The following is a 26,469-nucleotide window of genomic DNA, read 5'->3' on the forward strand; positions in this document are numbered from 1 at the left end:
GGTAAGTTCAAAGAATCGGTATCCTGATGGGTAGGCTGGATGGATTTGTGATCTGGTCGATGTCCAGTTTATTCTCAAGAGTAGTGGCACGAGATAGAAGGGCAGCCATCTTGGGGTCAGGCAAGGGTTTCTGTCCCAGGGGATAACATTGGCCAGTTCCCATTTTAATCTTTCTCTGGGGGGGAGGGAGATGGGGGGCAGGGAGGTGTTTGTTGTACCATGGGGCAGCTTGAGGCCGGAGTCAGTGCCCACTTATTTCAGTATTTCAGCGTTATAGTTGCCAGGGGGAGAGACGGCGGCCATAATAGGATCAGACGGGGCGCCTGAATATCCCGCTCTGTTGCATGAGATGCTAAACAATGTCTTCCCTTGAGGCCTGTAGCTACTATTTCAATCAGTATTGCGGCTTCAACGCTGAAAAACCAAAAGAGGCCTCCCTTTGGGGGATTGCTTTTTACCCCTGGTGACGATCTTCTGCAGGCGCCATTTTGGGGTCAGGAGCGTCGATTTCCAATGTTGCCCTCTGTCTCTAATTGTTAATGGCTATTGCCTCTGTGCTGCGTTACAGGCCCGGGGGTGTTGTGAGGCCTTCTTGGTTTTCTCTACATTTCTGCCCTATTTTTTTGGGGCCTACCGAAATTGTGGGCCGATCAAGCAAACATTCATACTTGCATCAGTCACGCGTTGCCTCCTCAACACTCTGCTGTGCCTCATAAGGTGTTTTCTTAGCAGTGACTGCCACAATAGACTCAGACGGTTCCGGGTGAATCGCCTCTGGCTCACCAGATTGTGTGCGGCATATATCAAGCGGCAGATTGTCCCGGCCGCGGCTATGGGCCCTGACATGTTTTGCCCCCTCACTCACCCGGCGCCGCTGGATCTCCCGGCTACTCCTGCACTTCTGACCGTCTATCTCCACTCTGCCGCCTTTTCTTCTTTCCGGCCGCTGCTACTGCAGTTTCAGTATCTGGCCCGGGCGCCGACCACACCAGATGCTGTTGCTCTACCGGTATCCGTCAGGCCGACCGGGGTTAGCTCCCCGCCATCTTGGGCTGCATCGCCTCGCTACGTCCCCACTGTTTAGGCGTTTGGCGACCGGATCCTTCACGCCACAGCTTCCCTACTCTTCTACAGGGTTTGTGCTGTTAAGGATAGTAATTACTGAGGATGACTTATGTACACTTCGTGTTTCAGAAAAGACCTGAATTGGCATATCTGCTACATTTAGAACTTTATGAATACATAAGAGCCTCTCATGTAACATGAGAAAAATAAATGAGAATCTTAAAATGTTTTGGGAAACATGAAATAAACAATAATGAAATATGGATACATTTGGGGGGAACATGGCGACTGTCAGCTAAGCTGCCGCTGGCGAACAGTCCTCGGGTGTGCTCCCGATCTATCTGAGGGGCTTAGACAATGATTATTGCATGAATTTGGCCTACCCACCTCTCCTCAACTTGAATTGTGCCTCTGTACCTCGTTTCTTCCGCCTCCTTTTGCTCTGTTTCACATCGACCGTTGCATCGCTCGGGAGCCTTGAGAAACTGTGCCGGTGCCTCGAGCTTCCTGCTGGGCGTGTGCACCTCGGGAGTGGCATCGGGGCAGAACTGCCTCTCTCCACTTCCAGGCCCGGGCCTCCGGAGGCAGAGTCAGCACTGGAGGCAGTGCAGGACGGGTCCCAGGACGCGTTCCCGGACGCGAGTGGCAGATTCCCCATGTAGGGCGTGGGAGACTTGGGCGGATCTCGGAGTCTATGGGTAAGACTGGAGAGGAAGGTAACAGCCTTCTTGGATTCCTTTCCTGTGTAGTTCTCTGTGGACTTCAAATTCAACAGTTCACTGTCGCTGCTGCTGCCTGGGAAGCAGGAGGAGGAGGGAGAGCCCCATATTATATGGAGTGGAGAGAAGGCCAGAAAGTAAAGGATGCACCTGTATTAAAAACGTGCAGATACACTCTTAGGACCAGGACTGCCCAACCCCCTTTGGATACTGGTATATATATATTCAAGATATTCCCCCCCCCCCCGCACCCCCCCCCAGCAATTGCAATCTTGCAATTACAAAAAGGAGGAATGGAGGTAACGGAGGCGAGGGAGAGAGGGTGGAAAAGAAGAGGGGAACTGCAGATTCTTCAGAGTATATGAAAAGTGGAGGGAGAGGCAGAGGTAGAGGGAAGAAATCATTGGCCCCAAAAATAAAGGTAACCCCTTCTTTGAAGCCATATTATAAGGTTCTTACTTCTCCCACTGTTTGCGTTTCCGATACCAGAAGGATGGATCCTAAATAGCCTCAAAATAAGTCACCACTGGTAGCAACGCATTCCCCCCCCATACCTCTATCTCCTGATAACATGACGGCGGTACTGCTGTGGCCCCACACACATCTGTTCACCCCGCAGTTTCTTTATCAAATTGTTTTGGTTGGTTGGAGGTGCAAGATAGTGAGCCGGGTCCTTGCCTAGAGCCAACGCAACAAGCAACAACACTCCAAAATTCTCAACATCTCTCTACCTCTAGCCCAGGGTCAGTGGCCGATATTCTTCTTGCGCTTAAAGATGAGATAGGGAGTAGATTCACCTTGTCTGAGAACAACCAACTGGCAATACAGGCTTTGTGTGCCATATTAGCTCAGACATTGGAAGAGGTGTCCCTAAGAACTGACGCTCTTGAGCAGGAAATCCTGAAGATCAAGGACGCTATGATCGACTCCTCAGCAGAAATGGCCACTTAATAAGCCAGAATAGGGAAATGAAGGATGACCTAGAGCAGTTGGAGAACTATTCCAGGAGAAATAATTTGAGACTGGTTAATGTCCCCGAAGCCTTAGAAGGTTCCGATTATAATGGGTTCGTGATTTCACTATTAAAATAGCCTGTGTTAAAAAATTCCCCCAACATAGACCTGGAACAAGAAATACAACGGGTGCATCGCAACCCCCTACAAAAGGAATCCAACAAAACAGAAGCCCAGGAAAATCCTGATAAACTTTCATACATACTCTGTTAAGGAGGCAATTTTATTAACAGCATTGCAGGAAGGGACCTTAACATCTAATGCCCTATCTAACATTTTTCATTTAATATCAGGTCCGACATATGCCATACCACTGCACAGAAACAATGGGTGATGGGCAAGCGAATGTTGGAATTAAATAAATTGGGGGCTAGAGCACAATTAAAGTTCCCGGCATCTCTTCGTACTATGTGGGAAAATCAAATGTATACCTTCTGCTCGGTAGAGGCGGCAGACAATCTTATTGATCAAATTAAGAAAGGAGGGGGGTGTAAGGGAGGTTGAATACTGAAATAAGGAGGTCCCAATGAATAGATAGATCAGGGAAGGAAGCTGGGTAATAAGCCTAAATAGCAGGGAGGGTTCCCCAGAGCATGGGAGGGGCATGGGGGAGATGGGAGGGTGGGTAGAGGGGGGAGCACGGGTGGGGGAGCAATGGGAAAAAATTCAAAAAAATTCCTCTATCTATATCTTAATATCTGATAGTCTGCATTGGTTCCTGGTATTAGGAGTAGCTATTACTCAATAGGCCCCATTAATAGCGGAGAACCTGCAATAGGAATAGGAGATCTAAAATGCCTCTCGCAGAATATTAATGGTTTACGTTGCCCCCATAGACGGAGATTAGTGATGAAGTATCTAGAGCAAAGTCCCACTCAAATATATTTAATTCAGGAGATCCATTTGAGCCATATAGAGAGTCACACAATATTTGCTAGGTATTTATGGATACAATTCTACTGTGCCTCAGAACAAATAGTCCACTGTAAGGAAGTGGCCATTTTGAATAAGCATGGGGCAGGGTGTACAAAATAAATCTATAAAAAACGACCAAACAGGGAGATGGATAATGGCTAGATTAGACTTTGGTGGATAGGAGTTGGTATGTGTATCCTTTTATGGTCCCAACACACATATATTTGTAAGCTACAATGGATCTTGATGGAAGTAGCCACGCCTGTAGTAATTGGTGGAGACTTTAATGCCTTTTAGACCCTTTAAAGGACAGATCTAACCAGAGTTATTATGTGGGGGCACTCCAGGTAGGGCAGGCCCTAAATAACATGATGCATGACTTAGAGCTTGTGGATTTGTGGAGGGCAAAGCAGGGTAATAAGCAAGAATATACCTTCCACAGCAAGAAATATGGACATCTTTCTATCATCGACTATGTTTTGATCGACAGGTCCATTGTAGAGGGCATGACATCGATAGACATCCAGCCTAGCCACATATCGGATCATACCTCTGTTATGTTAAATTTAAAAGGGAGTCGAGATAATGTAAGACCCAGATGGACACTCAAAAGGTCTTTGTTAGTCGATCCTGAGATAGCAAAAGATCTTGAACTCGCAACTCGAAATCATTTCGTAGATAATATTGGTTCAACCTGTATGTACTTTGTATGGGATGCCTCCAAGTCATATATGAGGGGCTTTCTACATAGCTGTATATGTGCAAATAATAGGGAGGAAGCACAAGATCTACGACTGCAGGAGGATAAAATCTCCCAGTTAGAGGCAGAAAGGATCCAGTTCAATCAGGAGGCATCCGAAAAAATATCGCTAGTTCAGAGGGATCTCGATAATGCCCGTCAGGAGTTTAGAGTAAGGCTTGATCAAAAATGAAAGCACAGTGGCTGTCAAAATCCATGCAGAATTTTGTATATGGAGAGAAGGCTGGAGCACTTTTGGCATGGAAATCCAGGGTAGATCGCGTAACAAAACATATAACTGAATTAATTAGCAATGAAAATGGGGAAGCTTCGAGTAATTCAGTGGACATGCAAGCAAAGCTTATTTCACTATTCTCTGAGTTGTATAAGGAGGTAATTACACCTAATAAGGAGGCACTCAAGATCTGGTTGAGGGAGAAATCCCTTTCGACTCTGACTGCGGAAAGCCGTGACCTTCTAGACGCCCCGATAACTGAGGGTGAGATTAAAGAACAAATCGAGAAGTGTAAAAACAACAAAGCTGCAGATACGGATGCACTTCCTAGTGAGATATACAAAACTTTTGCAGGAACAATTGGTCCCGATTTTGGGAGTTTTATTTAACTCAGTCTACCAGTCAGAGGGTACGATACCTAGCTCTTGGAAAGAGCCAACTATTGTGCTTATCCTGAAACCCGGAAAGGATCCACAAAAGGCGGACTCTTTTAGACCAATCTCCCTGCTGAAAGCTGATTATAAGATCTTCATGAGCATTTTAGCACGAAGATTGGTCAAAATCGCCCCACAGCTGATCAAAGCCGACCAGAAAGGTTTCATTCCTAAAAGATATATACAAGAACAAAAGCAACAACTAATCGGCAATATAGATCTTGCAACAGCTCAATCCGAACCCTTGGTCGTAGTGGCATTTGACGCGGCCAAGGCGTTCAATAGAGTTTGTTGGGTTTATCTTTGGGAGGTGTTAAGGTCAATGGGTTTTGGGCCTATTTTTATTCAGAGTCTGGTAAATTGCTATCAGGGGGCCTCTGCCAATATATTTTTTAATGGGGGTCTTAACACCTAGCTTTGATATCTTAAGAGGGATGAGACCATGCTGTCCCCTTTCGCCCCTACTCTTTAACATCTATATAGAACCCCTGGCCCAAACAATCAGGGCAGACGATCTGATCACTCCCTTCAAATCCCATCAGTACAGCAGAAAGGTCGCTTTATACGCGGATGATGTGCTTTTATATACTTTATATACTGCTAATCCAGCCGGGGCAATACCTAGTATTGAAGCCTTTTTAGAAGAATTTGGAGCTTGCTCAGGATACCTAGCTAACACCTCTAAAAATGAAGTGACGCCCTGGAATATACACAATTGGGAGGATAGCATAAGTCAAGAGTTTAAATACTTAGGTATTACAATCATCATCGAGATTAAAGAAAATCCTGCAGATTAACCTAAACAAGACTATAAAAGAAGTTGACCGATTATTAGCCAGGTGGAAAAATCTCCCTTTGACAGTTTATGGCAGGGTCAACCAAGTCAAAATGGTTATTCTTCCTAAACTAACATATCTCTTTAATGCAATTCCCCTTACCTTTCCAAAATTAGACATCAGTAAAATCCAGAGTAAGATCACGAGCTTCATCTGGGTTCAAAAAAGGGCCCGACTGGCCTGGAAGAAGCTTAGGCGTAGGCTGATTAACCATATAATTAAATACAATAATTATTTATTAATATTATTAAGTTAATATATATACAATTTTTTTGAGTTTTTTATATTGCATTTATTATCATTGTTTACTTTTTTTAAATAATTCTAACTGTTTTTATTACTTATTTATTATTGAATTAATTCTATATTATTTTTGTAAAAGGTATTTTTATTGACATTTCAAAATGTAGAACATGCGACAATCCCGCACAACATCCCACGCAGGGGGTAGCATGACTAGCAGCCCCAGTTGATCATAAGGAGCTGTAGAAGGGCCCTGCGGCCAAGCCTCTAATTGAGAGAACAGAGTCTTAGGGGGTGCTATTCGGAATTACGAGAGGCCCCCTCCGGCATGTAGTGTAAATAGAGGCTAGCGGACATTCCAGCCATGTAAAGCCATATCAATGCGAATGCACGCCCATCCCGCAGCGACTAGATCTCGGTCGGCCCATAAAAACTTCCCACAGCCCCGTGACTCTGCATGCATTAACATAGACGAACAATTTGGGAGATGTCATAATCAAACAGAACAGACAAACACCCCCCTTCCCCCCCTTTTCCCTCCCCCCTCCCCAGTGGTGGTAGCAACAAACAAAGGACAGGTACTAAACCTGCAGTGGCAGAGGGTCAGAGTTGAAACAAGTGGAGAGCTCGGACGCTGGGTGGGCACACCGCGGATGGTAGGCCCCTGGAGAGGAAGGCGACCAGTGGGCCCCAGCGGAACTCAAAGTTCTTAAAGTCGTCTAGGAAAATATCCGCCATCCTCTCCATACTTAACAGTTTCCACAGTCTCGAGTGCCAGAGAGAGATGGCCGGTGCTTCTTTCTTCCACGCTGCGGCCAGAGTGATTTTGGCTGCTCCGATACTGAGCCACATGATCATTTTATCCGCCCTAGTCTGGCGTTCGAGACAGGGATCACGGAGGCCCAACAGGGTAGCAGCCATTTAGATGGGAATGGGGTAGCCCAAGACATCTTTAATTTGGGCTAGAATTTCCTCCCAGAACAGTCGGATAATGGGGCAATCCCACCAAATGTGCTGAAAATCCCCTAAGATCCCACACCCCCGCCAACATCTGTCGGAAGTGCCCGGGAAGATCAATTTCAACTTGGCGGGGTGTAGATACCAGTCCATCATGGTTTTCATGTGTGCCTCTCTAAGCTCCACTGAATGATTAAACTTGTGTAGGTCGGACCAAAGATGAGCCCACTCAGCATCCAAAATGTCCCGCTGAAGGATCACTTCCCACACGGTCGTGTAGCGAGGCCTAGGGGTAACCGCAGTGGAAAGGAGGAACCCATATATGAAAGTGATGACCCCTTTCATGGAGGAAGTTTTGGTCACGAAGGCTTCAAACTTCGTGAGAGGTCGAGTGGCCACTTCCCTCACCTTGGAGGAGAGCGCCCAGTGTAATAGTTGCGCGTGGTGAAATCGTTCATTTTCCTGAACCCCGTAGTCCCTCCGACAGCTTTCAAAGGTGAGGGGGTCAAAGTTGTGAAATAGGTGTGTGAGTGCTAGGTACCCGCCCTCCCTCCAAGCCTCAAAAAGCCCCTCAATTAACACTGGAGGTAAGGCGGGGTTAAAATGTATGGGCGTGAAGGGGGAAGGAAAGGTGGTCCACCTGTCATCTCTGGAGACTGAGTCCCAAACCTTCAGGGTGGTGCTAGTGGGGGTACTGACATAGGCGTTCCTGGGTCTATCACACTTGGGCCTCCAAACCAAATCCCAGATCGTTCTACCTGCAACGCTCCTGTCCATATGGTGCCAATGTTTTTCTGATTCTTGTTGGGACCACTCTACCAGGATACGGAGTTGCGCAGCTTTATAATACAAGTGGATATCAGGCAGTCCCACCCCCCCCCCCCCTCCTTTCTCGGCCTGCGGAGAACGGCGAAGGAGAAGCGTGCCCTAACTCCCTGCCAGATAAAGCGCATCATCATGGACTTCACTCGCCTGAAGAATTCCCCTTCGAGGTCTATAGGAAGGGCCTGGAATAGGTACAAAAGCTTGGGGAGAAGGGACATTTTAATCGCGTGTATCCTCCCCAACCAGGAGATGAACATGGCCCAGGTTAGATTGGATCTTAGCTAGGAGCGGAGGGAAATTAGCAGAGTAAAGCTTAACCAGTGTAGGGGTCTAGTGGATCCCCAGATATTGGATAGAGGTATCAGTCCACGGGAGAGGCGTAAGCGACTTTAGAAGTTGGACTTCCGACTGGGGGATCGTGAGGTTAAAGACATAGGACTTGTCATAGTTAATTTTGAACCCCGCCACTGCTTCAAAACACTCCAGTGCGGCGTGCACGTGTGGTAGAGTGTGGGCCGGGTCAGAGATGGAAAGGAGGACATCGTCCGCAAAAAGAGTAATTCCCCAGTGAAGGGCAGTCCACGAATGTCGGGGTTGGCTCTCATTGCTATCGCCAGCGGCTCTATGCTAAGGGCAAAAAGTAGCGGCGACAGCGGGCACCCCTGTCTCGTGCCCCGAGAGTGCTCGAAGAAGGGAGACAGGTGGCCATCTACCGCCACTCGGGATCAGGGGGAGGAGTAGTTCGCTCGCATCATTGTCAAGAATTTGGAAGAAAAGCCGAAGGCGGCCAGCGTGCGAAACAGGAAACCCCAGTCTACCCTGCCAAAGGCCTTCTCGGCGTCCAGCCCCACCAAGACTGCCGGGATTTTAAACCTATTGGCCTTCTCAATCAGGTGTAGTACTCGACGAGTGTTATCATGAGTCTGGCGTCCCTTGATAAATCCTGACTGGTCCGGGTCTATGAGCACCGGCATCAGATCGTAAAGCCGCCGGGCAATGATAGAGGAGTAGAGCTTCGCATCTAAATTTAGGAGGGCAATCGGCCTATAAGAGGCGCACTTACTAGGGTCTTTAGCGGTTTTGGGAATGATAGATATAAGGGCCTCGGCCATAGTGCAAGAGGTCTCGCCCCCTTCCGCCATGCAGTTGAACAGCCGGACGAGGTATGGGCAGAGCTCAGAGGCGAAAGATTTATAAAAAATGGCAGTATATCCATCCGCCCCCAGGGCCTTGTGAGGTTTCAAAGCCTTAATGGCAGCTAATACCTCTTCCCTGGTGAGGGGGGCTGAGAGCGCTTCATTCCATTCCGCAGAGACCTGGGGCAATGCTAACCTCTGTAGATAGTCGCTTTGTGCTGTAGCGTCAAGGTCATCCCCTGCATATAGAGTCTTGAAGAAGGCCCCAAACAGTTCAGCCTTTACCTCGTCCTGATGTGTCAGTCCCCCCCGGCGAGTGTCATGGATTCCCCCAACGTACTCCCTCTTGTCTCGAAGCTGCCTTGCCAGGTGCCTTCCCACCGTATTGCCTTGGGAGTACAAGAGACGCCGTAATTTAAGCGAGGTGTATTCTGCCCTATTATTATAGTGGGCCCGGAGTTTACCTCTGACGGCCGTCAGCTGCCGTAAGCCTAATCTGGAGGGGTTCTCTTTGTGCGCTTTCTCTAAGGTAGACAGTTCCTCCTCCAGTTGCTCTCTTTCCCGACCACGTTGTCGGTTAAGAGCAGCATTCAATGCCATGCAGTGCCCGCGAAAACATGCCTTAAAGGCATCCCATGTGGTGAAGATCGAGGTGTCTCCTGAGTCATTGAGCGCGAAAAACTCATTTATAAGTCCCCGCAACTTATTACAGGAGAGTTTATCCCGGACCAGGGAAGCTGGGAAGTACCACCTAGGGCTGTCCTTACTCCTCACACCCCACTGGTGACCCACCGCGAGCAGCAGGCTATGATCAGAAACAGACAGCGGGAAGATCTTGGCCTCCCGAAGATCCCCACGAAGAGACTGACTCAGGAAGAAGTGGTCGATTCGAGAATAAGAGCGGTGTACATGGGAGAAGAAAGTGTAGTCTCTGGATTGAGGGTAGAGGAAGTGCCAGGCATCAAAAAGACCCATGTTGTTGTTGTGTGTCGGCGGAGAACGTGCCCATATCTGACCTTAGTGAGTGAGTGCTATCTAGGTCCTTCTGCCACACTAGATTAAAGTCCCCCAAGACAATCAGCGGCCCGTCAGCAAAATCAGCGACCTTCCTCAGTAGGGCATGTAGAAAGACATTGTGGCCAGTGTTAGGCGCATACAGCACGAGGAAGGTGCAGACCCTACCCAGCAGGAGGCCCTTGACCATGACCCAGCGCTCCTCCTTGTCATTCTGTACACCCAGAGGCTGAAATTGTAGGGTCAAGCGGAACATAAGGGCCACCCCTCTCTGCTTCGTGGCGGCGGAGGATCTGTATATTAGAGGGAACAATTTGTGCTTAAGGCGTGAGTCCTCCGATTTGGTGAGGTGGGTCTCCTGCAGTCCCACTATGTCTAACTGATGGTCAATGACATATTTCCAAATCTTTTGTCGCTTCTGGGGGGAATTCAGCCCTTTAACATTCCATGTCCCTAAGGTTATTGGCAACATTGGGAGTTCCTTCGATACAGCTTCTCAAAGGCCGCCCGCCCAGCTTCCCACGTTGAGTGAGCGAGTGGATGGTTCCCCCCACCCCCATCACCCGCCAGCCCTGAGCGCAGCCTTCCACCACCTGCCTGCGCCAAGACTAATTCTCCTCGCTGGACCTCCCTGCCTTTTACACTCCCTCCCCCCCTCACTAGCCCACCTCGCCTGCAAGTACCCTGGGACCAATCCTCTGAGTAACCCCCTGCTACCACCACTACACCCCCTAACCTCCCCCTCCCACCCCCAAAACCCCCCCCCGAGAAAAACACACAGTTCATAACAGAGGGGAAAAAGTCTCAAGGACGGGGGATATGGCACCAGTCATGGATCCTCCAGTTCGTATCGATGACCACCCTTACGAACATGGAGAGAAAGCATGGGTGTTACCTCGGAGTAGTAGCCCCCTCCGGCGCCTGCAGATGGCCCTCTCGGTCTCATGAAGCCGCCTCACCGCAGTCCGTTGCCGCGTCAGTGACCTGGGCCACAGAAGCGACCGCTGCCCCCCTCTCCTGCATCCTGGCCGACAAGTCGGGCCTCCCCGCCGACACAGGTTTGCCCACTCTCTGCCACTCTGCTGAGCGCCGTCGTCGCCTGCCAGTCGAGCCGTTGTCCCTTGGCGACGAGTCCTGACGCTCCAGGCCTAGAAGATCTAACGCCACCTCCAGAGAGCGCACCTGGACCAACTTGTTCTGCCATCGGAAAATGAGACGGAACGGGTGCCCTCAGGAGTAGGGCACTTTTTGCTCCTGCAGATATGAAGTAACCGGCTTGAATTCCCTCAGTTTTTGCAAAGTGGAGGCCACCAGGTCCTGATAAAGCAAGGGACGGTGATCCAGGAACTGGAGGGGGGCTAAGTCGCGTGCCTTTCGGAGGATCCGTTCCTTTAGCTGGAAGTCATGCACGCACACCAAAATGTCAGGGGGGGTGCCTGGGGTCCCCGCGGCAAACCAACATGGTGCACTCGGTCCATTCTTATGGCCTCCTCGCCTAGGATATGCTTGAACAGTGCCTCCACGCACTCCCGTAAGTCTGCCCCTTCCCCTTTCCATGGCACTGAACGGATCCGGACATTGTTGCGACGTGACCTATTCTCCAAGTCCTAGGTATGAGCTTGGAGGTCAAGGTTTTGTTCCGTCAGGCGGATGACATCTTGTTGAAGTCTGTGAATGTCCTCCGCTGTTCCCATGTCGTGCTCTTCTAATGTCGCGACCCGTTCCCCCACTCCATCCACGTCTCTCCTCACTTCACGCAGGTCCGAGGCCAGCTGGGAGCGCAGCTCCGATATGTCTTTTTTATTGGCCGCAAAAAGTTAAATCCTGAAGGCCTTGGTCGCAGGTTCTTCATTCTCTCCCCTTTTCGGGGAATTTTCGGGGTTAGGTGAGGTGGACTGTGCCGCTCCCTTCGGAATCCCATCTTTCCCAGGTTTGTCCTTTTTCGGTCTAGTGGACGCCATGACTACCGGCACGCACCCCGAAGCTAGATCGTGAGGGGTGCTTCCACACCCGGCCAACACCCCCTCTCTCCGGGGGCAACCTTGTACCGACCACCGACAATGCGGCCCACTAGGTGCACTTCCCTAGTCCCCTCTACTCCTTACTTGGGGCCTCGAAGCTGGTCCGGGGTTGTCGTCACACTGGTCAGGGGTGCTCGGTGCTCTCCACCCCGGCTCGCGCACCAGAGTCCACGCCAAACTCCACCGTGTGTCAGTCCACCACTACTGCGCTCCCCAAACGGTAGGCCTCCGTGAGAAGCAGTGCTAGGATGAGACCACGTGGCGATCCACCAGATCGGCTGCAAACAGGGCCCCACCGGCCGCTCCTGCCCCTGCCGCTCCGCACGGTTCCTCTTGAGGTGCCCCCTAGAGTGTGAGGGTAGATTGATAGGGGCTCCCCTTAGTAGCGTCGCAGTCCTCTCTAAGCACCTACCACGACAGGGGGCGACCCAGGATCAGTACAGTGTTGTCAGCCCCACTCGCCCAGGGCGTCCGCTACACCACGTCTGCTGCCCGACAGGCCACCCGATAACACCCCTTAACACCCCTTCAGTGCAGTTCACCTCTGCAGACGCATGTCCGATGGCCAGAGCAATCCACTGCCTTCTGGAGCCTGCTCCCTCCGGCGGGGCCTACTGCTGTGTCCTCGATGTCCGACAAAGGTGGGTGCGGGCCCGGTGCTCACAACTCCCGCACCAGCAGCTTCCCCCACGTCTGTAGAGTGTCGATGCCCGGGCACTTCCTACCCCCGCCGGGGAGAACCAGCGCCGGCCCAAGTGTCGGCTGTGCAGAGGTCCGCGAGCCGCTCTGGGTCGGATGCCCACACAGGCCCAGAAGCCCCGATCTCAATTTGGCAGTGCAGCCGAGTTCGGAGGCCCAGTCCCGGCGCCCGCTCACTGCGCCAGCCCCTCACCGACGGCGGGGTCTCTGTAGCAGCGCCTCCAGGCTGTCCTCCGGTAGAAAATCAAGGCGCTTGGGCAGCCCACCTCCGGTCAGCCGCTCCTCAGGTCCGCCGCACCTCCCAGCTTAGGCAGTCACCCCGCCAGGCCACACCACCTCCGGGCTCCGCCGCAATACAGGCCGCCATTCAATCGCTGCCAATACAGGCCGCACGCTGACCTCCGCCAACCCGGTGGGCCGAATATGACCTCCCGGCACTCCCGGGACCACAGGCGGAACGAGGCACGGAGAGCTGGAGCCCCGAGAGGGTGCTAAACAAAGCTATGTATCTCGTGGCGCCGGAGGGACTCAGAAGCACGTCTCACTCCGCCGCCATCTTGGCCACGCCTCCTTTATATTATTTTTAAGATATTTTAAAAAACGATATTTTAAACAACCATATTTTGGTTTCGATATTTTTGTCCTTACCGTTATAGATATAGGATGTCGATATTCTGTCCATTGATACTCTGTACTCGATATTCTTGTAGGTCGATAATCGGTCTGTCAATATTCTGTCAGTGATTCGCACAGATAACTTAGCAATCCTGGTAGATGCACTTACGGTTCACTCTGTTGTCGACAATTTCACCAAAGGTTTATGATCACATTGAATAGCTATAGGCATCCCCGATATGAAGGCCCTAAAGAGATCTAAAGCCCAGCCACACGCTGGAATATTTCATACCTCGTGGATTTTTGAGTTTGCATTATCCTTCACACTAATTCTGTGTTCAAAAGCCTGCAAATTCCCTAGTGTCTTACTGAATACTCCAGGAAATTCCTTTAACATCTCAGGTCCAATTTGGACTCCCTCACCAAACAAAACCTTCTCATCACTATTGGAATAAAGTATATGTGAATTCCCTTGATCCACCCATTCCAGAACTGGAGGACCATTTCTTGCAACATATAATTTTTCCCTTGCACTTCTGTTTTTGAATCTTAAAGTTAACCATCTAAATCCCAACAGGGAGAGGTGTGGCGCCGCGGCCAGGGCGACTGACGCTGGAATCTGGGGATCAGGGTTCGATCCCCGGCTCCGGCGGCAGGTTAGCCCAGCACCATGCGACTCTGGGCAATAGCTTGCTTAATCTTCCCGACGGCCCCCCAGCGCCTAGAGACCCTAACGGGTGATTGTGCGCTATACAAATGTGGATTATTATTATTATTATTTTCTCTGCACTGTATCCTTCAGGTTGTATTTCAGGTTCTAAAAGTTGTAGACCAACTCTGTTAACAAATATATCTCACCATATGTTCTCGTTCACAATCCTGTAAGGTGAACTAGAGTCATTTTTATTAGGTCGAGCTGGCGCCAGCGAGTTCTATAGTCGCCGTGTTCACTGGCAAGGGAGTCTAGGGCTGTGCACGAGCCGCTACTGGCCTGTGCACGAGCCGACTCAGCTCTGTGGACGCGCACGTCTCCGGAAGACGTGCTGCGCCCGAGCCGCCTCCCGCTTGTTCTTTCAGCAAATATTCTCGGAGCCGTAGGGCAAAGTTACCGAACAGCACAACAGGTAGGCTTTTTACATTTATGAAGACAGTATGATAGGCCTCGTACACACACCTCCCCTTCCAGTGCCATACTAAATCAATCTAGCAGTGTACCCTAGGTATTGTAGGGTACAGAGTATTTGAGATCTTGCTGTTGGCTATGGGCTATTAACGATGAAAGTATTCTCAAGCTTTGTCTGCGCAATTACATATTTTGTGATGATCATTGTGATTTCCTGTTTGGGTTTTTCGGATCCAAGAGAGGTGTTAACAGTCGATAAAGTTGATGTTTATAAAACTGTAATAAAGCGTCCTGTCTCTTTTTTGTGTTAAGCTTTTTTTGTTTTCTACACGTAGTATATATATATATCTATATATATATAGTCCAGGGCAGACAACCAAAGGAAGAAAATAATTTCGCGAAAGGCGTGTATTGTATTGTAGCTGAATGTATATAGTGCTTCTTACCTCTGAGGAAGTGCACTAGAAGAGGGGTAAGCACACTTACAGAGTGCAGTTTCAGACTGCAGTTTCAGAGTGCAGATTGAGAGTGCAGATTGTGAGTGCAGATTGTAGATTCAGAGTGCAGATTGTGAGTGCAGAGTGCAGATTCAGAGTGTAGATTGTGAGTGCAGAGTGCAGATTGTGAGTGCAGATTGTGAGTGCAGATTCAGAGTGCAGATTGTGAGTGCAGATTCAGAGTGCAGATTGTGAGTGCAGAGTGCAGATTCAGAGTGCAGATTCAGAGTGCAGATTGTCAGTGCAGATTCAGAGTGCAGATTCAGAGTGCAGATTGTGAGTGCAGAGTGCAGATTCAGAGTGCAGATTCAGAGTGCAGATTCAGAGTGCAGATTCAGAGTGCAGATTGTGAGTGCAGATTCAGAGTGCAGATTCAGAGTGCAGATTGTGAGTGCAGATTGTGAGTGCAGAGTGCAGATTCAGAGTGCAGATTGTGAGTGCAGATTCAGAGTGCAGATTGTGAGTGCAGATTGTGAGTGCAGAGTGCAGATTCAGAGTGCAGATTGTGAGTGCAGAGTGCAGATTCAGAGTGCAGATTCAGAGTGCAGATTGTGAGTGCAGATTGTGAGTGCAGATTCAGAGTGCAGATTCAGAGTGCAGATTCAGAGTGCAGATTCAGAGTGCAGATTGTGAGTGCAGATTGTGAGTGCAGATTGTGAGTGCAGATTGTGAGTGCAGATTGTGAGTGCAGATTCAGAGTGCAGATTGTGAGTGCAGATTGTGAGTGCAGATTGTGAGTGCAGATTGTGAGTGCAGAGTGCAGATTCAGAGTGCAGATTGTGAGTGCAGATTGTGAGTGCAGAGTGTGAGTGCAGAGTGTGAGTGCAGATTCAGAGTGCAGATTCAGAGTGCAGATTGTGAGTGCAGATTCAGAGTGCAGATTCAGAGTGCAGATTCAGAGTGCAGATTGTGAGTGCAGATTGTGAGTGCAGATTGTGAGTGCAGATTGTGAGTGCAGGTTGTGAGTGCAGATTGTGAGTGCAGATTGTGAGTGCAGATTCAGAGTGCAGATTGTGAGTGCAGATTCAGAGTGCAGATTCAGAGTGCAGATTCAGAGTGCAGATTGTGAGTGCAGATTGTGAGTGCAGATTGTGAGTGCAGATTCAGAGTGCAGATTCAGAGTGCAGATTCAGATTCAGAGTGCAGATTCAGATTCAGAGTGCAGATTCAGATTCAGAGTGCAAATTCAGAATGCAGAGTGTGAGTGCAGCGTGCAGATTCAGAGTGCAGAGTGTGAGTGCAGCGTGCAGATTCAAGATTCAGAGTGCAGAGTGCAGATTTAGAGTGCAGATGCAGAGTGCAGTTAAAATGTTGCTAGGCTAGGGCTTTAAAGACACCCCAAACGTGGAAAAGACTGCTGTTTTTCTTTGGTTTTGTCCAATCTTGTCCAGACGGTCACGCCTAGTATTTTTTTGCAACTATCTTTTCTCCTAAAACATTAATATGCAGGATTGCTGAGGGGTCTCCCCTGTCAGTCCTCGTGGTTGTTTTTTGTGAAGCCCCTGCAAGAAATGGCCATAAAACAATTGGCTGTTTCAGTTGTCTAGAAACACCACAGATTCTGCTTGACCTGGGCGTGCTCCATGACTTGCAAGTGGAACTTCACAGACAACTACATAAAAAAAAGCATTTGCAATGCAATAGGTCTCGCATTTGCGAGAGTTTAACCTATTGGCATTGTAAATGACAATGCCTTTTATTTATGTTTTAAAAACCAACACATAAATAAAAGACATTGCCATTTACAATGCCAATAGCTCAAACTCTAACAACTGCGAGACCTATTGCATTGTAAATGCTTGTTAGAGACCTGTCATTCGTCATGTTACATTCTGGTTTTCATTATATTATCATTAATGTTAGGCACTAATTTACTTCCCAAACGTATTACATTACGAGAATTTTAAACTTCATTGCCAGTCATACTCATCTGGATTATTGGTATTCTTGTACACACACATAACAACGTTTTTCTTTTTTCTGCAAACTCTGGCATAATAACCTAGCAATCCACAATTACAACATTTCTATTTTAGTGCAGGACATTTTTTACTGTAAGCTAAACGATCCTTGTTATCACAACGAAAACATCTGTTACACTCCTTTCTGCAAGATTTATCCATGTTCCATTGACGGAAGTTCTTATCCTGCAGGCGACTTGACAATTTATTAACAGTATCATGCTCCCTGTCATCCTATTTCAAAACACTTGTGCACCAACCAGACATCTCAGCTTACCTTACAATAGCAAAAAACGTCATCATGAGGGAGGTCTGCACTAACCCATTGTCATTCTTGAATGGCAGGGTCAGTGGCATGCATAACCACCTGGTCCCTGATTAAATCATCATGTAATGCTCCAAATTTGCAGTCAATAGCAAGTTTTTTTTTAGCTCTGCCTGTTTTGACTATTTTGTTAACTATTGTTCAGTTAATGATGTTAATGAAATATTTTTGTGCTTTATCCTTTACATGCTCCAATTACTATGTGTAGATGTGACAAAACCTCCGAACACATTAAACATACATCGCCAAAAGGTTTTTAAAACCTCACCTTTTGTTTAATGCAAACGCCGAAATCCTTTCAGCATGATTTTGAAGTATGCTCCGCAGCCGATACAATAGAACATACTCCTGTTGTCGTGTGTTGCTGTGCTCCAGAATGATCAATAACCAATTCAATGTCGGCCACACACTGTTACGTTGTTTAACTTTGCGTACAGCCATGACGACTTGGGGTGCATTCGACCAAAAGGATGTGCAGAACAGTATATAGGAGCAGATGTTGACATCTAGAAGATCCTGCGCTGGCAAAAGTGCCTTCCAAACTCAAATGTAAGCACTTCGCAAGGGAGTCAACGGTAAGTGTACTGTAAACACAGCAGTAACGTTCAGCTGCCTTATTTGAATTTTATATAGCGCAAACTCGACCTGAGGGTATCAGAACACTTTACATGAGCACCAGTTCCGTTAAAGACTCACCAGCGCTAGCCTCATATCCATGTGTCCGTCTTTTCTTAGTGCTTATAGTGTCGCTCCAGTGACGTAGCTGAATCGTGTGATTGTTCAATTGAGCGCTATGGGTTGACCCACCACTAGCTGTATATGATAGTTGGAGCAGCCCCCAAGACCACTTGGGACAAAGTAATAAATGGTGGGAGTCCGTTAGGCGTGGTCAGAGAATAGATGACCCGCTGAAGCTGTACACCATGCAACATATACCAAAGCATCACATCATGAGTATCCTTGTTTTCTCAAAAAACTAAGATGTTGTCCTGGAAAAACACAAAGCATTCAGGCACATGCATCAACCTTTTTTGTGAGCGCAAACGGTGCGATTAGCAACATATACCAAAGCTGTGTGTGTATCCTCATTTGATTAGGCCTCAGAATATCTTGCACCTCTCAGAACGAAGACAACACATCACCATTGAACACAACGCTACACTGGCTACGAGTATGGTGCATATTTCACTCCTGATGTGCTACAAGTGGCTATGTGCCGCCCGCAATCCCCCCAGGTGTGCGGTGCTTATGCTGCGCACGGCCGGTACCTTGTCCAAACGCAGTGTCTGGTTGCAGTGTTCCGAGCATACCGACCTGCATTTGTCATGGACTGCGTGCTGCTGGTATCCTATCCCCTACCCCAGCAGAAGACACATCAACGACCGGCCCGAGCCAGGAGTGGCCGCACTCCCTCAGCTGAAGATGTCCCCGCTGTCCTTCTGATCAGCTGCATTCCTTCTCGCGGGGTAAGATCGCCCCTGCTCCCTCTCTCCCTTTATGCACTCAAGGCCCCTACCTCTGACTCACGTCCTGTTACCGGACAGCCTGCCATACTGTCTCCCTCTCACACATGCACATCAGCACTCTGCTGCAGGCCCTCCCCAAGGCCATGCCTTCTCTGGCCACCGGTGTTCAGGGAGTATCCTGGCTCTACAAAAAAAAAAAAAGAGGAAAACTCACAGAACTGCACGTAACCCATACTAAAACTCAATCTTATGAGTTCATTCTTCCACAGCCTCAGAAAGTAACCAGCCTTTTCTCCTCCTGACAATTCCTGCTCAAGCCAGTTAAAATAGATAATCTATTGATCCCATAAGCACTTAAGCTTCGGAAGCCACAGCTAGCACATATGTGTCCCTGCCAGTTCCTATCTTCCAACATCAAATTGAGCGTTAGCCTCCCAGGACTCTGCACTCCTTGCAAAAGGCACCTTTGTGAGGAGGCTCTCAACACCCTGTGAACCATGGCTGGCATAACACCCGCAGAGACATTCACTATTGAAGATGCCCGAACGTCCAGATGAAAAGACTAGGTGGAAAGAGTGCTGCTATTTTTTAATCCACCAAAGTAGAAAATGCACAGAAAAGGACCATGCGCTTACACTTAGGTGGCAAGGATATTCACAGAATATCCAAGACTCTCACAGAGGCCCTGCTTAAAACACACCCCACCCTAATAGCGGCTCTGAATGCCGACTTCGAACCCATGGCTAATAAAGATTATGAATGGTTCATGTTTCAACAATCAAGACGAGAAGCAGAAGAATCCATTGACACTTTACACACGCAATTAAAAGAAATGGCCAGCACATGCAGGTTCACCGATTAGAACAAAGAAATATGTGGTCAAATAATTCAAGGATGTGCGCCAGCAAAGCTCGGTGAACGCATCCTCGCTGAGTCTGGAATATTACAGACATCCTAGCTATGTGCCGAACAAAAGAGCTCTCAAAAGCCTGTGCTTCGCACATGGAAGCCGTCCTGAACAAACCTCTGAAAGTAGATCCAGTCAACGCCGTAACTTCGACAACCGGCACTAGTAAACTCAGAAAAGGCAGGACGACCCCCAGAACATGCGGATACTGCGGAGGACCAACTCACCGGCCATTGGAATACCCAGCCAGAGGAAAGAAATGCACAGGGTGTGGAAAACTCAATCATTTCATGAAAGTGTGTCATTCCTGAAAAGGGCGCTCCGTGCACCACAGAAAATGCTGTACCAGAAGTACAAGAGAGAAGTAGTAACATGGATGATGATGACAAAGAGCACACCATCCTTTCCATCTTCACTGTAGGCACAGCACCAAAGGTGAGCGCCAGCTTTCCCAGTGCGAAATTCTCATTATCCTCGCGGCGGGATGCCTGGCTTTCACCTTGTGGATACCCTGCCGGGGTATCTCACAGGGGAATACCAGGACGGGTTCCCTAAGCAAGCGCTTAGATACCGTGTTGGTGATTTGCGCTATATAAATACATGTACATTTACATTTACATTGTGAACTAACCAAAAACAGCAGTAGTTGACACTGGAGCATCCATCAATATCATGTCCTCCAAAGCATACCCCACTATGCAACCGCCCCCATGTTTACACCAAGCAATGGTCAAAGTATTTGCCTACGGCCAAGACAAGCCACTAGACGTAAAAGGGAAATTCCGGACAATGATTGCAAACGGATCTCAATCTGTAGACATGCTAATTTATGTTGCTGAGGAAGGCCACTGCATGCTACTAGGATGTCTAGCAGCAGAAGCCCTAGGAATTGTGAGCTTTGCATTCGGTGTGCACCAAAAACCCATAACTCACATCCTTGAACAATTCCCTATTGGGTGCCTTTGAGTCAAGAAAATAAAATTACACATAGAAATCGCCGTGCAGCCAATACCACTCCGTCACCAATGGATTGCTTTTCATCTGAGGCCTCTAGTGGAAAAAGAACTAGACAAACTCGAAGCCGCCAGCATAATTGAGACAAAGACAGGACCCACTCAATGGGTGTCTCCAATTGTAGTGGCCCAGAGGCACAAACAACCCGGTGAAGTCCGGATATGTGTAGACTTGCGCATACCTAGGCTTTCCTGTTTTCAGGTTCTATTTTTGGCAAATTCTGGTGTGTTTTTTCCAGTGTTTTCAAGTGATTTCAATACCTGAAAAAAACAGTGGTTATCAGTGGTTACACATTTTCGCGCCATTAAAAACCCCAGAAACAGTGTAATTCCAGTGTTTATGGAACGTTTTGCTTTTATTATTGCTTGCTTTCTACACTGATAATGCATGGTATATAGACAGTGTATGAACAGTGTTTATGAGGTCCAATTACATTTTTGCAAATCAAACCTATTATAGTACACAAAACAATACTTTTTCATGAGCATTTGATCATGTGCACGCACTTTTGAATTCCCATGTACATTTTTTCTGTGAAAAGGTCCTCTCAACATTGGCACTTGAGACGGGCAACCCCAAAACAGCCAGTCCACAATTGGCTAACTCTGGCCACTGACATATCTTTCCATGCCAATACTTGTGCATTTGAAGACTGCAATTCTCTGGGCAGGTTCTGCAACATTTGAGTTGAACTGGGCGCTTATACCCTCAGAGTTATTGAAGAGGTCAAAAATGAAGCAGCACTTTTGAAACTACATCGAAAATTCTATGCATCTTTGTAAGCCATTTCTCATACATTGTAAAATAAAAGTTCCTGAATTACTGTTCAACATTGCTTTGTTTACCAAGTGGCAAGCACTCTAACATGGAACATGCTGCAGTGCCAAAGTCACTAAAGGTGTCGTTCAGCCTACTCTCAAGGAGATGTTTGACATCTACATCAATTATGCTGAACACTTGGCAGACAAGGGTGTTTTTTTTTTATTATGTCCACTTCAGCAGTTATGTTTTCCTGTAAAATGCAAAATTTCCTAGCTAACGTGCAGGAAAGTTTCAATTCTATTAAGGAGGCGGAGGCGAGGATTAGGCTGTCACTTTCTCCATTTATTGCACTCTAACAGTTAACATTACATCCAAACTACGTTTCCCATGAACACAGGGAAAAATGGAAATAAAAAATGTCCCAATAGCATCTGTCCAATCCCAAGCCAGGACTCCTCATATCCTCCTTCGTGGGCACTCTATCCTCCTCTTTCTCGCTGCGACTTCCACAGTAGTTTGGCAATTATTCCTGTTTGCCAGTATCTGAACCTACGGCATAAGTAAAACTGATTAAGCATCAAGGAAGTAACTCCTGTAAAAATCGCTTAACACTACCAAACTAGTCAACTGACAATAAGCAACAACATCAGTTCTGGGAGGGTTCAAATGAAGACTGGGTGGGCTAATCCTCACCTCCGCCTCCTTAATAGAATTGAAACTTTCCTGCACGTTAGCTAGGAAATTTTGCATTCTATGTCAGGAGTAGAGGCTTCTGATTAGGCTAGTTCAAAGCTTATCCACCACCAAAGAAGCCAGCGACACTACTGTCTTAAAGTAAAATCTTTTGAAGGTGGAGTCCGAGGACCAGTCTGCGGCCTTCAGAATGTCCTCGAGACGAGCCCCCAGGGTAAAAGCCTTGGATGCCATCGCACCTCTTACGGAGTGAGCCCGAAAACGGGAGATATCTATACCAGCCTCCTGCATAACCCAGCGTACCCATCTCGCGATAGTAGGGGACGAAACCGCCCCGTGCGGTTTCGTAAGAGCAATGAACAACTGCTTGACACCCTGTGGGCGTATATCTATTGTTGCCACTTCATAGGCTTTAAGAGCTCTAACCACACATAACTTAGGGACATCCGAGAATGCAGGATATGATACAGAGCGCGAATCACACTTGGTACGCCTAGAAGTGTGGAAGGTGACTCCATCCGGAGTAAAGACACGTCCTGTGATGTCTAAGGCTCTCACATCCGAGACCCTACAACAAGAAATTAAACAGAGCAACATCGCCAGCTTAGCTGAAATCTGCTTCCTTGATAAATATTTATTCGAGGGCCACTCTCGAAACAAGTTCAGAACTTTGTTCACGTCTCACAAAACTGAGTAGCGGGGCCCTGGAGGAGCCGATAACCTGATACTCCGCAACAGTTTACAGATTAAAGGATGCTCCCCATTCGGGTGATTATCCAGAGGGATGTGTCCCGCCGAGATTGCAGATCGAAAGGTATTTATCGACCTGTACGCCAAACCTTCACTTGCCAATGAGACTAAGAAGTTAAGGACATGGACAATATCCACCCCCATCGGATCCACTTGTTGTCGCAGACACCAACTACTCCATCGAGTCCAGGCTGAGCGATACCTCTTGTTGGTGCTGTCAGCCGTGGATTTGGCAAGAAGCTTGGCAGCGTCCTCCGAAAGTCCCGGGACTTTCCAGCGTTGCCTGTAACCCGCCAAGCCATCAGGCACAGGCTGCCCGTGGTCAGAAGATGGTGAGGATTCCCTTAAGGATCCCTGATGAGACCAAGATCGAGGGGTAGAGGGATTGGAAAATCCCAGGAAAGTTCCATCAGAACTGGAAACCAGGCTTGCGATCTCCATATCGGGGCAACCACCACCAGATCTGCCTGCTGTCGCATCACCTCGGTCGACATTCTCATGATCATCGCAAATGGGGGAACGCGTAACACTTCTCCTTGCTCCAATCCTGAAGAAAAGTATCCACTGCCGATGCTTCCGGATCTGGGCGCCAACTGTAATAACGCTTCAGTTGGGCGTCCAGACGAGAGGCAAAGAGGTCCACTGTCAGTCAGTCAAGTATCTTTTATTCGGTTACATAGATTTGAAACCATAAAAAGTGCATATGACAAATAAGCAATACAATAAAAACAGTTTAAGAACGACGAGGGAAAAAATCAATACATGGTAAATTTTTAGGTTAAAAGCAAATTAAATAAGTAGATCATATACAATTGTGCTCTCGCTACTACAAAAAGTATCACAAGCAGTACATTGACTGATAAGTATTCAAGGAGACAGAAGCAGATTCTTTGGTGTGTTCAAAATGCAGCAAAACGTTGGTTTATTCTCTCCAGATTCAAGTAATGTAATGCAAAGCCGACACGTGTTTCGTCGTGTACAGTTGAGTCAACACGACTCTTCAGGGCTGATGGTACAAGAATAACATAAACAGAATCAGTAATGCCGTGGTCATATACTGCAAATGGTGACAAGGTGCAACCAACATGCAGTAGTGGCGTGCCACTGGGTTCGCACGCTATGGTATCGTATGGTGGGGAATTAAACAGAACTGGTACTTGTGTCACTCCAAGGCTGTGAGTGGTTGCCCTGGGTGATGGTGCACAATTGTGAGGTCTATTGGCATAATGCTTAGGTGTGTGATCATGTTTAGCAAAGAACACGGTGATCTCGCATTCCGAGGGTTCATGCAGTAGTGGAGCATTTAGAAATCAAAATCGGTGAGCTATTGTGTGGTGGTATAGGTGAGGGACTATAGCGGTAACATTAACGTGGTTTGCCGACGATCTTTCTCCGTAGTGTTTGTGGGCATTCAAAAAGATCCGTTACCGCGCACGTTCTGAATTGTATGATTGGACAAAACATGCTGATCTCTCTCGACGTTATTGGTTATTTACCTTGAAAATTGGTATATTCGTGGTGCTTGTCGCTAGGTCTGGGCTACTATCCATGTATTGGACGTTACTTGTCGGAGAGAGACTGCAGGAAGAAGTATTTAAAAAAGAGGATCATTAGAAAAGACATACTAAAGGGGGGAAGGGCATCTAATCTGTAGGATAGATGGCGGACAAAAAATAAGGTATTCTTACCACAATTCTAATGTGGCTACCCAGAAACGGTCTGTTCCTTTACGATAGTCACGTGGAAAAAAGGCTTACACAATGGTAGTCTGCCTATCGAGTGTCACACTTCTCTGTGTTAGTTCACTTCTGTGTGACGGGGGATCGTAGGACATAATGAAGGGAGAAAAAAGGGGTATAATATGAGGAAATTCAAACAAGAATGCGCACAATTAGCGACATGTCACATAAAAGGACGAATTGCTATTTTGGAGAGATTGGGTTGATAAAGCACAACCTAAAACGAAGTATCTGACTTTTGTTATTTCAGGTTGTCACCACTTGGAAGTGCATGATAGGGCATAATTAACCAAACACAAGATATTTCCTTTTATAGAGATAGGTATCTAGGTGTCTAGGTCTATACCGAGTGCAAACTATAGGAAATACCTGACTTATGGTGAATCGTTTTTTTGTTGCTAAAAGCGCATAATAGCGCATTGTTACGAAAAAACATCTAGTTTCCTTTTAAAAGAATGAATAGTCTCTTGATGACTGTGGCAAAAGAAATACCTTGGTCCTGGTGTATCAGGAGGTAGCCGGGAGGGGATCCGTCTTTCTAAGGACTCGCTAGAGACGGGTACGTCTCTCAACAGGCGGTGCGCTGAAAGGCGGTAAGCAAAAGCGCGTGTAAGAACAATAGAAAGCCCAATACTATGGGCTTCAGAACAAAGTCGTTATCACAGCCGAAATTTGTTGCTGGTTACCTGTTGCTCTGGATCCCTCCTCCTGTGGTTCCCGGTCGCCGTCTCTCAGTACGGACACGTGACCGGATGGGAGGGATTATTTTGTAGAAAAGGGACGAGGGTAGACATCAAAGATGTCCACGTAGCCCGTATTTTGGGAAAACGGGTGCGCCATCTTTAAGTGGTGCAATAGTCCTTGGACATATATGTATTCTGTTCTGTGAAGAAGTCGTTTCAGTAAAAAAGATGAACGAAGGTAACTTCTGAGGAAGGGAATTCGTAATGTTCACGCCCGCCTAAGATGGGGGGGCTTGATAAGTAGTTTATCAGTCAAAAAAAAAATATTTCGAGAAGGCATCCTAAGTGTAGAGCGTTGGTGACATTGATGTCACGGATTCGTGAGCGTCTAATGATGTAGGACACCTATAGCTTGCGGCTGATGATTTAAAAGGAGCATGTGATCGAATTAAATTAAACTTTAAAATTTTTTAGAAAATTCCCTTGTTCGCGAATGGGGAGGTGAGAATGGGAACATGCATGGCTTGCATGGTTGAGAACACAGGCCGCGTATTGGTCGTTAGTGCGCACGTAGGTGCTAGGATCATAAGACCCAAACGAAGTAAAGATCGTCATTTCAGTAATCTAAGTCGTTAGGTGTCACGTGCTTAATGGCCAGATATGCCGTGCTGTAAATTTATCATAAATTGTGATGATCTCTGAAGTACAAGTGCCCACCCGCACCTTCCATACGTGAGTGTGTCATTTTTTCAACGTGTACAAAACACAATACAGACAATCTACTCATTTCACAGTGATAGTCATAGGTATTGGAGAAGAAGTTATGTAGACAAATAATACATGAAAATATGCATTTACATGGTACACCCGTTCATGGAATCGTGTATGAACACAGTACATTGATAGTTGTCTATATTAACCTCATGATGCATAGTCAGAGTATCTGAAAGTGTCCACATTCTATAAAGTGAGTCCCTCGCTGATCAAACATGTGTCTGTACAGTACAGGTAGTGAACATCTTTATTATCCTCATCGTGCGTGGTAAGCGTATCAGGGAATGCCTGTATTTCATCTTACGAGTT

The sequence above is a fragment of the Lissotriton helveticus genome, chromosome 1_1 (assembly GCF_964261635.1).
Source record: "Lissotriton helveticus chromosome 1_1, aLisHel1.1, whole genome shotgun sequence".
NCBI classification, from domain to species: Eukaryota; Metazoa; Chordata; class Amphibia; order Caudata; family Salamandridae; genus Lissotriton; species Lissotriton helveticus.